This window comes from Gossypium raimondii, chromosome 13, assembly GCF_025698545.1.
Source record: "Gossypium raimondii isolate GPD5lz chromosome 13, ASM2569854v1, whole genome shotgun sequence".
In the NCBI taxonomy this organism is placed as follows: Eukaryota; Viridiplantae; Streptophyta; class Magnoliopsida; order Malvales; family Malvaceae; genus Gossypium; species Gossypium raimondii.
In genome coordinates this window covers 7,771,663-7,787,265 of record NC_068577.1, presented here as the reverse complement: position 1 = coordinate 7,787,265, position 15,603 = coordinate 7,771,663, and positions in this window count along the sequence as shown.

The following is a 15,603-nucleotide window of genomic DNA, read 5'->3' as shown; positions in this document are numbered from 1 at the left end:
CCTACATTTATTTCTAAATGATTCCATTTCTCTATTTTAGAGAAAACCATAATTATTCTTGAATGTTTCCCATTTCTTTTTTTCTATTCATTCCATTCATTTCTATTCAAACACGCAATTCATTTATAGTTTCAACGAGCTAGCGGAGGGACCAATTGGACATATGTAGTTAAGGCTCAAATGATTTATAATTAAGTTCTCGCTTTTTGCCTATTAATTGTAAACTCATTTAGTCACGAAGTCATTCCAATATAGTATCATGACTGAGCTCTCCCCAACGACATACCATTAGGAAAGCAACTACTCAATGCTTGTCCAATGACCTTGTCATAAATGTGTTACCCTCATAAGATGTCCTTGATCTCTTTGGGATAATATTTGCTCTCCCAATATGATCTTATTTTATTTCATGGTAACCATTATATCTTTCTTCATGAAAAGTCAATCACTATCAAATAGTGATCAAGTTATCCATCACAAAGATGGATGACCCATGGCTACTTTTACTTTTTCATCAACCATGTAATGTCAATGAGAGGATATTATTTACCCATGTTCTGGGATATGAATTCCACTGTAGTGAATGACGCTACATCCTACAAAAGTTGCACACCTAATTCACCAGCTGTCTGTTCTTTATCTATTTGAATTCAGGCTTTTAATTACATCAAAGTGTACGAGTCACACATACATAGTCCACCATCCACTTAGGATTTAGGTATGTCACACTATGAATGTCACAAGTGAATAAATCCATAAACGGATTCAAGATCTATTCTACTTGGGTCCTGTCTGATGTACTGTCAATCTAGTCGGCCACATCTATGTCTCTATCTTCTGGGAGTCATCTGCTCCGATGCCCAAGATAATGCATCTTGCCAATTAGACTTGATAAACGACATATTAGTCTTTCAATTGCTTTTCTCATTTCCAAGTAGACTAAGAACATGTTTAGGTTCATCTACAAATACAAGCTATCTTTTTGTATCACGATCCGACCACGTAATGTTGCTTAGTATTAGTTAAACATTAGACAACTAATGAGCAACATTTTCTTCCATTTTATTTTATGTGTAAAAAGCATTTGAGGCCAATTTATACAAAACATATTAATTTAATTAATGAACTTATTCTGTTAGCCAATCTGTTCGAAAAAATTACAAGTGTATATTGAGGAAAATACTACACTTAAGGCACTAGATCCAACACGTATCGTGTCAACTTGCAACAAATGACCTACAACTATGGGAGATTTTTGGCACTTCATTATCCATGCTCACATGCAATTGCAATGCCTCTAGTCATCTAGATTGCATGAAGTATGCTGATGAAGTGTACAAACTAACATGTATCTTTAATGAATTGAAGTCTGAATTCCTACTGGTCCCAAATGAAGGTAGATGGTCCTTTGTTTCGAGTGATCCTTTCAAATTGCTATGAAATCTTGAATTGTGTTGTATGCCAAAGGTCGACCAAAATTTAGTCGCATACGCAAACGATATGAATATTCGAGAGAAGATAAACCAACCTAGGTTATGTGGTTTTTACCAAAACTCGAGACATAGCAAGAAAACATATCTAAATTTGGTGTAAATGTTGGGACGAGGACTGTAGACATGTTAATAACTTACATATAAAAGTAAAATTAAATGTTCAATAAACTAATCAATGATTTATGTAAAAAATTACTATGTAAAAATTATCTATTATCTTCGGATTGAATGTGTGCCACAACCTGGGGGGTGTCATTTGTGAGTAAGATTTTGTTGTGGTTGGGGTTTTAGCTTTTTATCATTATCGTTGTAGTCTTCAGTGTCTCCATCTCCATCTCTATCATCATTGTCCCCCTCATTCTGCTAAGTATCATCGTCTCCATCTTCATCTTGTTCTTCCATGCTAGGCTGCATTTGCATCCTATGTTGCCATTGTATATTGCCAATTGTATCAGTAGGCGGCTGTAAAGATAATCCGCCTCTTAAGAATAGTGATTCCAGTGGTGTTTGTTACATTATTGGTGGAGAAATATATGATGTCGAACTACTTGGTTGTGCATAAAATGATGGAATTGTAGGTGATCCTAAATACAATGGTGCTGGTGCTGGTGATAAATGTACCTAGTATGCTTTTATGGATGGAGGTGGAGCAAAAAAATCCTTGGGGACGATGTTGATGCATGATATGATGGTAGTATGGATGACGGTGCATATATCAATGATGGTGTATAAAATGATACTTGTGTGTACATCATAGGGTTGTTATTAAATACACTAGAAAAATATGAACCATATTGACCTAGAGGTGCGCCCGTCGGTATAGGATTCGAGGCTGAAGCTGATGATGATGAACTCGATGCATGTATTCTTGATGAAAGCCTCATCAGTGGTTGTGCTGGCCTTCTAGGATAAATCTATCTACTTTTTTCCTTTTCAGACTATAAATATGGCTTACCATTATACCTGAACTATGTCTTGTACTCCGAAAATATAACCAACTCTAGTTTGACAATTTGTTTGTGTATAAGTAGAAAATTATACCTATGTGCCTACAGGTTGATATATTGGGCATGGAATCTAGATAAATCTTCTTCGGGTGTCTCCCACAAGTCAATCTTGTGATAAATCTTCTTCGGGTGTCTCCCACAAGTCAATCTTGTGAAATGTATCGAGGTTATAAAATGAGGTTGGATTATTTTGCACAAAGCCAAACTGGCACATCACTCGATTAGATTCATGCATCTTAATTATTGCAAAAACTATCAATGACAGTATGACGTGCTAGATATTACAATTTGTTAGAACTTCAACTGGGATGCACTTTTTTATTCTTGGATCAGAGTATGATCTCCATTCAAATTGCAATATGAAATTATAAATTTCATTAAATACCTAATAATACATATTAAATGCAAGCATAATTATTATGTAAATGAAAATTCAAAAATTAACCTCAGCTTCTGACAGTTGATCTAACAATAGTCAAATATCTTCAAGGTTATTCGATATACCCACATGACTTTCGACATTGTTCCACCTGTTCAAATAATTTCACTTAAAAAATTTAATAAAAAATAAAATAATATGATAACTATATTATTAAATGAATATTACATTATTACGAGGGAAAATTAGTAAGGGAAGTTTACTCTAGGACGTAAAAACGGTAAATGATACCATGCCCATGACTAAAGGAGTATATATCCATCAATTTTAACTTTTGGAGCTTCGGTGGCCGAACACATCTCTTATTACAATGTAGCCAAGATAGCTGATCTCCAACTAAGCTACCTAACTTCTTTTAGGTCAATTAGTTGCAGGAGCCACCTTAAATGTACCTTAGTTAGAGATTTATCTGGCATTAGAAGCCCCCAATAAACCTCAGTATAAATGATCGAGGGAACTATTGTCTTTTCACCTCGCTAGAAGATTCATTAAGATGTGATAAATTATTTTCTAGCCATTTTATATTTATCTAGCCACAACTAAACTTGTCTGCCACCTTACCCAATAGTTGCTAGAAAATTGGCCTCCAATCCTCAATGTGCACTACACCTGTAATGACTACCCTTTCAGCTAGTAGATCGAGTTGTAATGCCATATCCTCAAGTGTAATGGTACACTCACTGCGTGGAAGATGGAATGTGTGTGTTTCAGATCTCCATCTCTCTAGGGAAGAACTGATAAGTGCATGACCATTTACGGATTGCATTTGAGCTGATACGTTGAATAAATGAAATTGATGAGCAGAGAAAGAGATTTTATGTATCACTATCCATAATGAATGCATGTTATCATAAAAGACAAGAGATGACTTAGTGATTAATTCAATTTATTTGAATTATTATTTAATCGATTGTAATTAAATAGTTGAAGTTCAAAGTGAAAGTTAAATTAATTAGGCATCACAATTTTATGAAAAAAGAAACTAGTTTTATTTACTCGTAGAATCTAGTACAACAAAGTCATTATGACTTTAATAGAAATATAATTAGGCTGAGAAAATAATTTAATTGAGTGTATTAGTTATATTTATTTTAATTAAATAAATAATATTTTGATAATAGAAAACGAGTTATTGGGTTGGATAAATTATATAAGTTAGTTTAAAGACTAGATAACGCATATAATTGGACAAAAAACATGAATAAGCCCAAAAAGCCCATTTAATTTGGGATGGGTGGCACCTAGGGTTCCTATAAGGGATGTGTTGTCATCCACCGTAGTAAGTCTCAGTGAGATTATATGTATTTTCTATTAAAATATTAGTATTTTGTCTCTTTTTTTTCATGAGAATTTGAGTTAGGCATTTAGCCCATAGAAAGAATAATTTTCTTTATTGGAAATAACAAGTTTTCATTATGTAATTAGTTCGTGAAATATAGCTTACAATCTAAGCAAATCGAGGGTTCAAGAATATCAGAGAAGATCATGATGGTTAAAAGAGGGGAAATAACCAGAATTGCTAAGTAAAAAATAACAGTAATAGTTTGGTAAAGTTTGTTGCATTAATTAAACAAAGTCTCGAGTTTAATTTTTTTTTCATTGTGCAAACAAACACATTTTTTGAACCAGTTTTTCCAACAATTAGTATGAGAGTTAGATTGTGCTACGTTCATAGTGTAAACTGATTACCTAATTTCTTCCTCTAGTTTTTTGGGTTAAATTGATAAGAGTGTGACATTCTTAATCATATACATGCCTTTTGGATTATATATGTGTTTGGTTATGTGTTTTTATATAATTTTTTGTTATTATGTAATTTTGCCAAAAAATGTAATTTAGGTCATTTTTAGGTTTGTAATTAGATTGTGGACTCTCATCTTTATGCATGTTTATAATTTTTATATATTTTGTGAAATTAAAAAATCATGTGAGCCAAAAACAAACTAGGTTTTATGGAACCCGAAAGTTTTTGGAAAAACCTAGAAAAGCATGAAAGACCCATAATTTAGAAAGGAATTGATAGCAAATGACCGCCATGTTTGGTTGCCGATGAATGGAGGTGTGGTGGAATTGTTTGAAAGAATCCAATTTGAAAACGATTTTTTGTCACAACAAAAAATTAACATCTAGAAAACTTAGTCAATTTGTGATATTTATAGCAATAAACTTTTCTCGAAAAATACTTGTGCGATGGATCTTATACGTTCCTAGATTTCAATCGAACGACCTTCTCCGCTATTCTCATACCATGAATAGCTTTAAGTGTGAGCTCGATCAAATACGAATCAAACACAACACCGGAAACAATTTCTTACTTTTAGTAGAAAAGTAAATCTCTCTGAATAGAAACCATTAGAATTGTTATTTCCAGAAAATAGAATTTATACCCTCACTATTTTCGGGCATAATAACAATATCTCAAAGTTATGTATAACTTGTGTGTTTTTTACCCCTATTAGTGCCATCTAATTATAGGGAGTGATAGAAGAATCCTGGTTGAATTAGTAGAATACAAATAATACTTATATGATAGAAAAACTAGTCCTCAAGTCCTACTAAGAGAGATGTTTTGGCTTATCCTGTATTAGGTCCAATTATATGTGTGTCTTGAACTTTTAACCCAACACTTTATTATTTAATCCAATCGATGCATGTTTTTCTATTTCCCAAAATAAATATTATTTATTAAATTAATTTAAATAAATTAAATTTCTAATTAAAAATTTTCTCAATCCAATTCTAATTCCATTGAAATCATGACAACTTCACCGTAAAACTATGAGAAAATATATTTAATTTCTACATTCAACGGATTCACAATGTCCAATTAATTTAATTCCAATTTTGAATTTCGATTATTTATTTACTTAAATAATAATTCAAAAAACTTAAATTAATTCCCAGGTCATTTTCATACTTAGTGTGAAACCACATTCATTTACGAATGTAAGTTATTTCTCTAACTTTATCATTTCCATCCGTTTCTGTTCATTTGATTCTAAATGCAATTCATTTATGATTTTAACGAGCTAGTGGAGGGACCAATTGGAAATATGTAATTAGGACCCAAATGATTTATAATTAAGTTCCATCTTTTCATCTACTAATTATAAATTCATTTAGTCACAAAGTCATTCCGCTATAATATCGTGACTGAGCTATCTATACATGCATACCATTACGAAAGTTACTCAATCAGTGCTCGTCCAATGACCTTATCATAAGTGTGTTACCTTTAAAGGATATCCTTAATCTCTTTGAGATAAATCTATTCTCCCAATATGATCCTATTTTATCTCATGATAACCATTACATCTTCCTTCATGAAAAGTCAATTACTATCAAATAACAATCAAGTCATTTATCACAAAGATGAACGACTTGTGACCACGTTTACTTTTTATCAACCATGTAATGCCAATGAAAGGATATCATTTACCCATGTCTCGAGTTATGAAATCCACTATTGTGAATGACACTACACGCTACAGAATTCGTACACCCAACGCACCAACTTTCGGTTCCTTATCTATTCGAATTCAGGCTTTTACTTACATAAAAGTGCAATAGTCACACATGCATAGTTAGTCATCCACTCAGGATTTAGATATGCCACATGTTAGGACTGTCGGTATGCCTCGCGGCGCAACACAAAAATATTCCGACGATCCTCAGCCATGGATCCATGTATAAGGAACGAAACGAGTTGAAATAAGGTTGAAAACATATCTTCTTAACTGAAAGAACCGATGAAAGGATGCTGCTGATTCGATGTCGGTTCCAAGCTACGGCGAAAACTTCCTAGCCTCTACGTAGTCCACTCGGTATTAAAATAAATGACAAAAACTCTCCTAGAACTTCTTCAGAGAAAATCTCCCGAAACGGCTGCTAGAACTTTTTCTTATTTTCTTTTACAACACTCTTACCCTAATTCGGGATTTTTGGTATCCATATATTGAAAACGAAATAATCCTATAGAGAACATATGGAAAGCATTAAAAACGCTATATTCTTTCCAAAAATAATTATAACTACCATGTTTCAATGTTTGACTGAAATCATAATTATAATAATTTATTATAATAATTTTGGTAAATAATATTTTGTGAAAATTTTATATGAATCAAATTCATATATTAATTTTAACTATGTTCTCTATTTGTATACAACAAGCTTGTACATTTAATTCGTTTAATATTTAACTGTCAAATTAAATTAATTCAATAATTAATTTAATTCATGTGACAACTAACCACAATACCAATTATGTTTGGATTTTGTTCGTTTTAACCATAGGGTGTACCATAGGGTGTGACCCTGTAGGTTCTTGTAACCTAAGAAGTTGAGGTAATAGGGTGAACTTAACAAGCTCAGTGTTAGACTAAACAAGTGTTAAGCATTCATACAGACAATTACATAGAGGTACCAATAGCACAATCAAACATTATCAATAATAATTTCAAATGCACATGATCCTGAAAAGTACATATGTGAGGTCTTACCCATACCATTCGCTACACACCACGAGTTTCACAGAACCCTTCAGCCAAACTCCAACGTTTGTGAGCGAAGCTCGATGTTGTAAAACCATCAATAATCAAGAATGCAGTGAAATTTCCAAATAAATAATGCAATATAATCGCCAATCCCCTTGGTACTCCAAATGTAGTGCACTGACTACAAATATATACAGACTTAATATGCCGCTGGTACTGGTACTCCATGGAACTCATCCGTCAACCACAAAATCCCATCCCAATGCACATGCAATATGTCATACAAATTCATACATAATCATATTTCAATACTTTTCACATTTATTCGACATGTTCAACATGTCCTAAATAATCGCATACTTTCAGAAAAGGAAAGCAGTGTTCCAATTTTTAAAATTACCATTAAGATGATATCTATCAATATCGTTCAATTCACATACTTTACGAATTTCATTGTGCACCAATAATAACCTCACTTATATATATCATAGTAAATATTTCATGCATTTAAATAATGCATAAACCTAATATCTCAACATTTCACACCATTCAATCAAATATTCTCATATCACATAATATAATTATGCATAACAATCTCAATTACACATTCATACAGTCAAACTAGCAATTTTGCCAACACATCAATCTTTTAAGGCTCGAAATGTACCTGGTTCGGTTGCTCGCAAAACTAATATTTTGGCTACTATGCCAAACCAGCAAGCTAATTTATCAAATATAACATGAAATTTATCATTATCAAATAAATTTTACAAGTTTAGGACCCACACCTTATTTTTCGCTTTCTCGGAGCACCCTAGTGAATCTTCTGATTTTCCTTAATAAACCTTTATACGATCCTAAACCAAAATTTAGTATAAATTCAATCAATTTACCATTTAACCAACTTCCAATTACCCACTAATGGGTTCAAATCAATTGTCAAATTAATAACTATTTTATGAATTCAACTAGTTCGATTCTTTACCTTGTATCGCTGCGAACTGTACGTATGATTGTTCTTCGGCTTTACAATTGATTCAGGGCGTTTGGGTCAGCACCTAATTCCATAATATACTGGAAAGTTAGTAGCTAATAATTATTAAATTCCTTCATTTAATCAATCCATAAATTTTACCCTACAACTATGTCGAAACAACAATTAATTTTACGCTTAAATGCACTTATGCTTCCCGATTTGTGAGTTTTGAATGCCCAAATGATCAAGTAAATTTTACCTAATTGACATGGGTTTAATAGCTGATTAGGAGGATTCAAGAACTCAAATTATGGCTGGAATTAAATGGGCTAGATTCAAGAAATGAAACAACCCCCTATTCTACACATATGCGCACGCACCACCACCAATGGTGGCCAAAATTGGGGCTGAATTTTAAAATGGGTTGAGACCTCATTAAAATATGGAAAAATATCTTTAAAAACATTTAAAATATCCTAAATTCCAGATCTATAAATTTTTATTTTTAATTGACAAGATTAACCAAGAAATTGAAGAGAAAAGTGATCTTACCCAAGCTAGTTGAGAGAAACGACAATGACACCTTCTTGGAAATGTTTGGGATCAATTTTGGAGTTCAATATATTAGATTTAGGGCTTATTTATATGGGAAAAAAATTCAGCGATATAGTAAAGGAGATGGTGCACAGTTTTGATGCAAAAAGAAGAAGAAGAAGATGATGATAAAAGGGGAGGTGTAAGCAATGACAACAATAGAGGAAAAAAAGGAAAAGAAAAAAAAATAAAGATGAAGAAAGGGAGAGGGGGTTAGGGACGAATCAGGTAGAATAAAAAGGGATTCAAAGGTTGATTATTTGGATAAAAAAATATATTTATACCTAGGTTTACTAGGTTTGGATGACAACACATAAAAAAAAAAAGGAGTTTGCAAAAATCAATTTATTTTGTAAAAGTTGAGACTTGAACTTGGGACCTCCAACTAACTTTCATGCTTTCACATTAAACAACTAACCATTGGGTCGATTCCCTATTTTTTATATATTTTTAAATTTTATGGAGCTAAATTTGGGATGTTACAAAGGACCTTGTAAGAATAATCATATTTTTATTAGGACTTTATTACAATTCAGTTTATTTATATACATAGAAGAAGAAATTGAAAGAATAATGGCAATGTCTTATATTAATAAACAAGGTAAAACAAGTATGTAATTACAATCATCTCATGATTGGTCTCTGAGCATACTAACACCACACTGTGAACGTCACAAGTGAATAAATCTATAAACGGATTCAAGATCTGTTCTTCTTGGTTCCAGTCCGATGTACTGTTAGTCACATCTATGTCTCTATCTTTTGGGAGTCATTCGCTTTGATGCCCAAGACAAAGCGTCTCCCTAATTGGACTTGATAGACGACATACTAATTTTTTAATCGGTTTGCTAATTAAACTCCTTTCTTGCATGTTTGTTAAAAAAATCATTAAATCATTGACTCCTTTGGGTTCGACTCCTTGGAATACTCTAGTGTTCCATTGGACACTATAAATATTACAACTGACACTATTCGCTTGCGGTTAAAATCGCACCTTTAATATTGTTTTAGAAAATTATTTTTTACGCACACGTCGACCAGATAGCTGTTATCGATTTGACCACATAATATCGCATTATAACTGACACTATTCGCATGTAGGTAAAATCGCACCTTTAAAGTTGTTTTAGAAAATTATTTTTTATGCACACGCCGGCCGAATAGTAGTTATCGATTTGACCACGTATTATCGCCTAGTATTAGTTTAAACATTAGACAACCAATGAACAACATTTACTTCCATTGTGCTTTGCATGAAAAAATCATATGAGGACAATCATACAAAGTATATTAATGTAATCAATGAATTTATTTTATTAACCAATCTGTTCGAAAAAAATTACAAGGTTACAAACGAATATACTACACTTAGGGCATCAGATTCAACAATCATGTGTACGCATTTGCAATCATTATTTCTTTAATATTTCTTCCTTTTCACACTCATAATTAGTATTTCTTTATGGTTCATTGAGCCTTATCTTAGATGGACCATATTAAGGAAAAAAAGAGATAAAAATAAATTGCATTTAAAATTATTCTAAATAGTCATATTCAAAGAGTTAAGTTGTTTTGCCAAGTTACTTATTTCCATTATGTGCTCAAGTACACAACACTCTCACTAACTATAATGTATATTTTAATAGTCAAAGTTGCCATACATTTACCTTGTTGTATCATAAGCTTCTATGCTCATGAGACTCAAATTGTTGGAGAGCTCCCAAATTGCATGGAGATTTTCACTTATAATCTCTAGCTTTTTTAAGTTTGTCTAACCTTAACCATAATCCAAGTCTAAGCATTGCAATGTAATGAATATTTTTTCATTGCAATAAGGTTAATTGAAACTAATCAACACAAAATGTTAAACATATAACCTTATAAAGAAGCTAGAGTAATAGATATAAATATACCATGAATCATAAAGCCATATTACAATGAGTAATCTAGTGCATCATCAAAACCAACCTTGAGTTAAGGCAATGGCATGCTATTGATTAACTTTCAAGTACAACGGATAGCATCTTGTAATGTGTGATCTATTGCATCATCATCATAACCAAGCTTTAAGTTAAGGATATTAAACGCTATTGGTTTACCCTCAAATGAGAGTACTAATATCTCATAATGAGCAATCTAGTGCATCATCATAACCAACCTTTGATTTAAGATAATGATATGCTATTAGTTCACTCTATAGTATTTGATTGAATTCTATAATTTGAGATATTAATGCTTTCATGTATTAACAATTCTATAATATGATCATAGAAATAGTAAATCACATTTGAGCTATTTTATATTATTATAACCATTCACTTATAAAAATTGTTTAATCAACAACCATAGTATCATTATGAATGGGTCATTTTAGTGAGAACCAATTCAACCAAACTAAAACTTTAGGGTCGATTGAACTTTAATTTTTATAGGCTCACGAAAATTAGCCTTAATGTAACTTTGGTACCACATGTTAGAAAATTGAACCATACACAATGGTATTCATAAAATAAAACTTGTATAACATACTTTTATGAATTAAATAGGACATACCTTAAACATCTTGAGTCTAGGAACTTGATCACAATTGATTGTTGGTCTAGTAGAAATTCAATTATGGAAATATTAACAATTAGGATGGAAGCTTGATTCATGTTATGATGCACATTTGATCTTTTCTCTCCTTTCTCATTTTGATGTTTGATTCTTAAGTTATGGAAAAACTCTCAAACTTAGTTAAATAGAGAGAAACCAAAACCCTTTATATAGTATTTCTATAAGTGTCAATGTAAATGCCCTATTCTTCCACCTTTGGTATATGAATGTACAGGTATATGAATTATTTTAATGTGATACATTCAACATTAAGAAATTAACATTAATAGTACATTAATCATTAAGGATACATAATTTGGTTAATATACCTATTAAAGTTGAATGTATGTCCTTTAATCATACTTTGAACATAAAAATACATGACTTTTGACTAATGTACCTACTAATGTCCAATGTACATAGTATATGAATTTGGTCAATGTATTTAAAAATAAATAAATTAATTTTGATGTGGTCTTGAATGCCACAAATTCAAATATATAAATAATGTAAATGAGCTTAATTGAACCAAACTCGAATATTAATAGTATTTGATTTTGCTTGAGCTCATTGTTTGAGCTTGACTCGATTACAATTGTAGGTATTACTATTCCTCTTTTATTTTCAACTAAATCGTCTTTAAACATTCAAAGTTGAGAGTTTGGTTACTCTCATATTGTTTCCTAAATAATTTTTTTTGGGACTAAAATTATACCACATTAGGTCCCAAAAGAAGAGGTTCATTTCATTATTGAATTTAGCAAGCAAAAAGCTACACTAGAATTTGAAAACCCTAATTTTGGATTCGAAGATTTTAAGAACAGATGACTTGCGAAGAAATGGGCTTGAAAGGAAATGAAGTATCCCATGCATAGATGAAGCTCAAGTTACTGGAATAAATCACTGGTCCGCCGTTGTTGATCAAGCATTCGCCTCCTGATTTTGACATCACTCACGATTCGACGTCCTCCACCGTCTGAAACCAATTGCAATTAAGCTTCAAATCAGACTGAGTGCAGATACAATCGTTTTTTACTGTGGCTTTCCACTCTGGCTTGTTTTCCACTGTTTTCCCAGTTTGTGATTGGCTGATTGTTATATTCGCTGTTCGTGCATTGACAATATCCTTCAAAATAGAAATCAAAACCTTTAAATTTATCTAGTTATATATAACTAATATACAATAATAACATTACAGCTTTGCTGGTCATTTGATGATCTCTTAGTATAATTTTAGATTGAAAAGAAAATGAAAAAAATAATGTTAGTAAAATTTTCCGAAACCCGATATAACTATCCAACATTGAAAAGAAAAACCCTTTAAAAGATTTTCCTTCTTTTAACTTGCCATTAATTTTTTTTAATTTCATCAAAATTTCATTTTTAATTCTAGAGATTAAATTTCGGTTAAATCACTTTTTGGACTTAAATTCGGTAATTATTCTCACATTTGAGGTCTAAAACTTCTTTTTATTCAAATTAGACCTTAAACTTATCAATTGTGCCCACATTAGAGCTTAAGCTTTTCTTTGTCTAAGTTAGTCCTAGTGTCACGGGGCTGCAGTTCAAAGCCTGTGACCATCACACCAAATGCATCCAATGGAGGTCTATTGTTTAGATGGGGATCATTTGGCCTACGAGAATTGGCCCGAGTCAAAGAACTATTGGAGAAGCCAGTCAGATTGAAGCCTGGTTGGCCCGATAATGAAGATATGGTAACTTAGGCTAATTTGGTAACTAATCTTAGAAGATTGAGGGAATCATATCTTGTAAAGATTAGATTAGATTTGATATGACATATCTTGTAAATCCTTAAAATAAAGGGATATGGTTAATCTCGTCCGTCGATGTAAATGTATCTTACCGTCGGTTTTGGGGGAGCTTAACTATAAATAGAGAGCCTCCCCCTCATTTGTACTCACTCCATTCATTGTTTCATTATTCTTTGTGAATAAGAGAATTGAGAGCATTTACTCAAACACTTTGTGTGCGCTCTTTCTGTTGTTATTCTTTTAGCATAAATTGCTTCCGCTCTTCAACTTGGTGCCTTGGAGGAGTTCTTAAGGAATCCTCATTTGAGTAAAGGCTGACTTAGGCGAGTTTGGACGAACGAATCACATAAGGCCTCACAGATCGCAAGACGAAAGGTCTAGCTCCGTGACAAGTGGTATCTGAGCTGTTGGTTCGAACCAAGTGATATCCGAATTATTGGTTCTAAGGCACCGTTGGGATGTCGAAAGAAGAGTTTGAACAAAGGTGGGCGAGAAAGTCTTTGAGGGAGATGTTGTCGGTAGTAAAGGAATGTGTGGGTAAACTCGAAGAATCCATGGAGGGCGTAAAGAAGGCACTTGATGGGGTCGAGGGTTGCATAGACAACTAGAAGGAACAGTCTAGAGACTATGTAAAGATGTCTCTTGATTCCACCATGGATAAGGTAAACGAGTTGTTTAATTCACATAGGGATAAGCTGCCGGAGAAGAACGATGCTCTCAAGGCCATGATGATGACTTTGAAAGAGGAAACAATGGCCACGACGAGGGCTTTGAGCACAAGAATAGACCATGGGGAAAGGAGTGTTAAGTGCAGCATTCAGTAACGAGGATGTCCCGAAGCCAAAAGAGTTTGTGGGGACAATGTTTGCATGCGATGTGGACAATTTCTTGTGGAGGATGGAAAACTACTTCCGTGCCAAAAGCATCGTGGATGATGCGGTTAAGGTAAACACTGCTTCAATGTTTCTTACTGATATTGCGCTTTTATGGTGGCGAGATAGGACCACAAATAAAAGGCAATGTGAGATTGGGACGTGGCAAGAGTTCCAATGTGAGTTGAAGGGATAGTTTTACCCAAAATTTGCTAAGGAAGAAGCTCGGGAAAAGTTGCAAGAGATAACGCAACAGGGCACAGTGGGGGAGTATGTTCGAGAGTTTAAGGAACTCATGCTCTAAGTTTTATATGTGACCAAGAAAGAAGCATTGCTTGCTTTTCAGAATGGATTGAAGCCGTGGGTCAAACAGGAGGTGGAACAAAGAGGTGTCCAAAAGCTATTGAGTCCGTGGTCAAGCTTGGTCTAGGGAAAGACAAGCTTGGGTCTTCCAAGTCCAAGGAAAGGGGTGTATGTGAAATGGATCACAAGGAAGATATTGTTGATGGAAATGGAAACGGCGACAATGGTGGTAATGGGAAACCACGAGTTGGGAAGAAGAAACCCAAGAGGAAAAGGGACAAGCTGAAATGCTTTCTTTGCGACGGTCCATACGTGTTGAAGAAATGTCCGAAGAAATCCGCGCTTAAGGAAAAGCCGGTGGGTAAGGCCTTGATACTTGGTTCGAGCGTAAGGGGTGTCGAAGCTAAGGAGGCCAAAAGTGAGAAGAAGCTAGTGGAGTGCTTCTTTTGTCATGGTCCGCATAGGTTGCGAAAGTGTCTAAGAAAGTCTGTCATCAGAGGGAACGATGGAGCAGACAAGGAGCCTAAGAAGCTTGGTTCGAGCAAGGGAAAAGCCGAAGCCAAGAGGGCAAAGAGGAGCAAAAAGAAGCAAGTAAAGTGCTTCTTGTGCCGTGGTTCGCATGAGTTGGGGAACTGTCCAAAGCAAGCCGGAGTCAAAGGAAAGGCAACGTCTGAGCTTGGTGAGTCATCGGAGGGGCTTCCACCTAAGAAAGAGGTGAGTTTGTCATAGGACTTAGAGGAAAAAGTTACGATGAAAATAGTGAAGCTTGGACCAATGAGGCTCGAATTGAGTGAAGCGTCAGAGTTGGTCGAGTCATCGACAAGGCTTCCACCTATGAGAGAGGTGGGTGGTGCATCAGACTTCAAGGAAAAAGAAGTGATGCATGTGAGACAGTTGACCATAGAAAGTGCAACGAGTAGGACGACTCGAGTTAAGAAGCGACATACGCTGAGGCAAAAGTCCCGAAAGAAGAGAAAAGCTAAGGCGTCGAGACGAGATCGAGGCGAATCAAGTCAGTGCCATTCGAAAGTCGCAACGAGGGCGTTGCGAGAATGG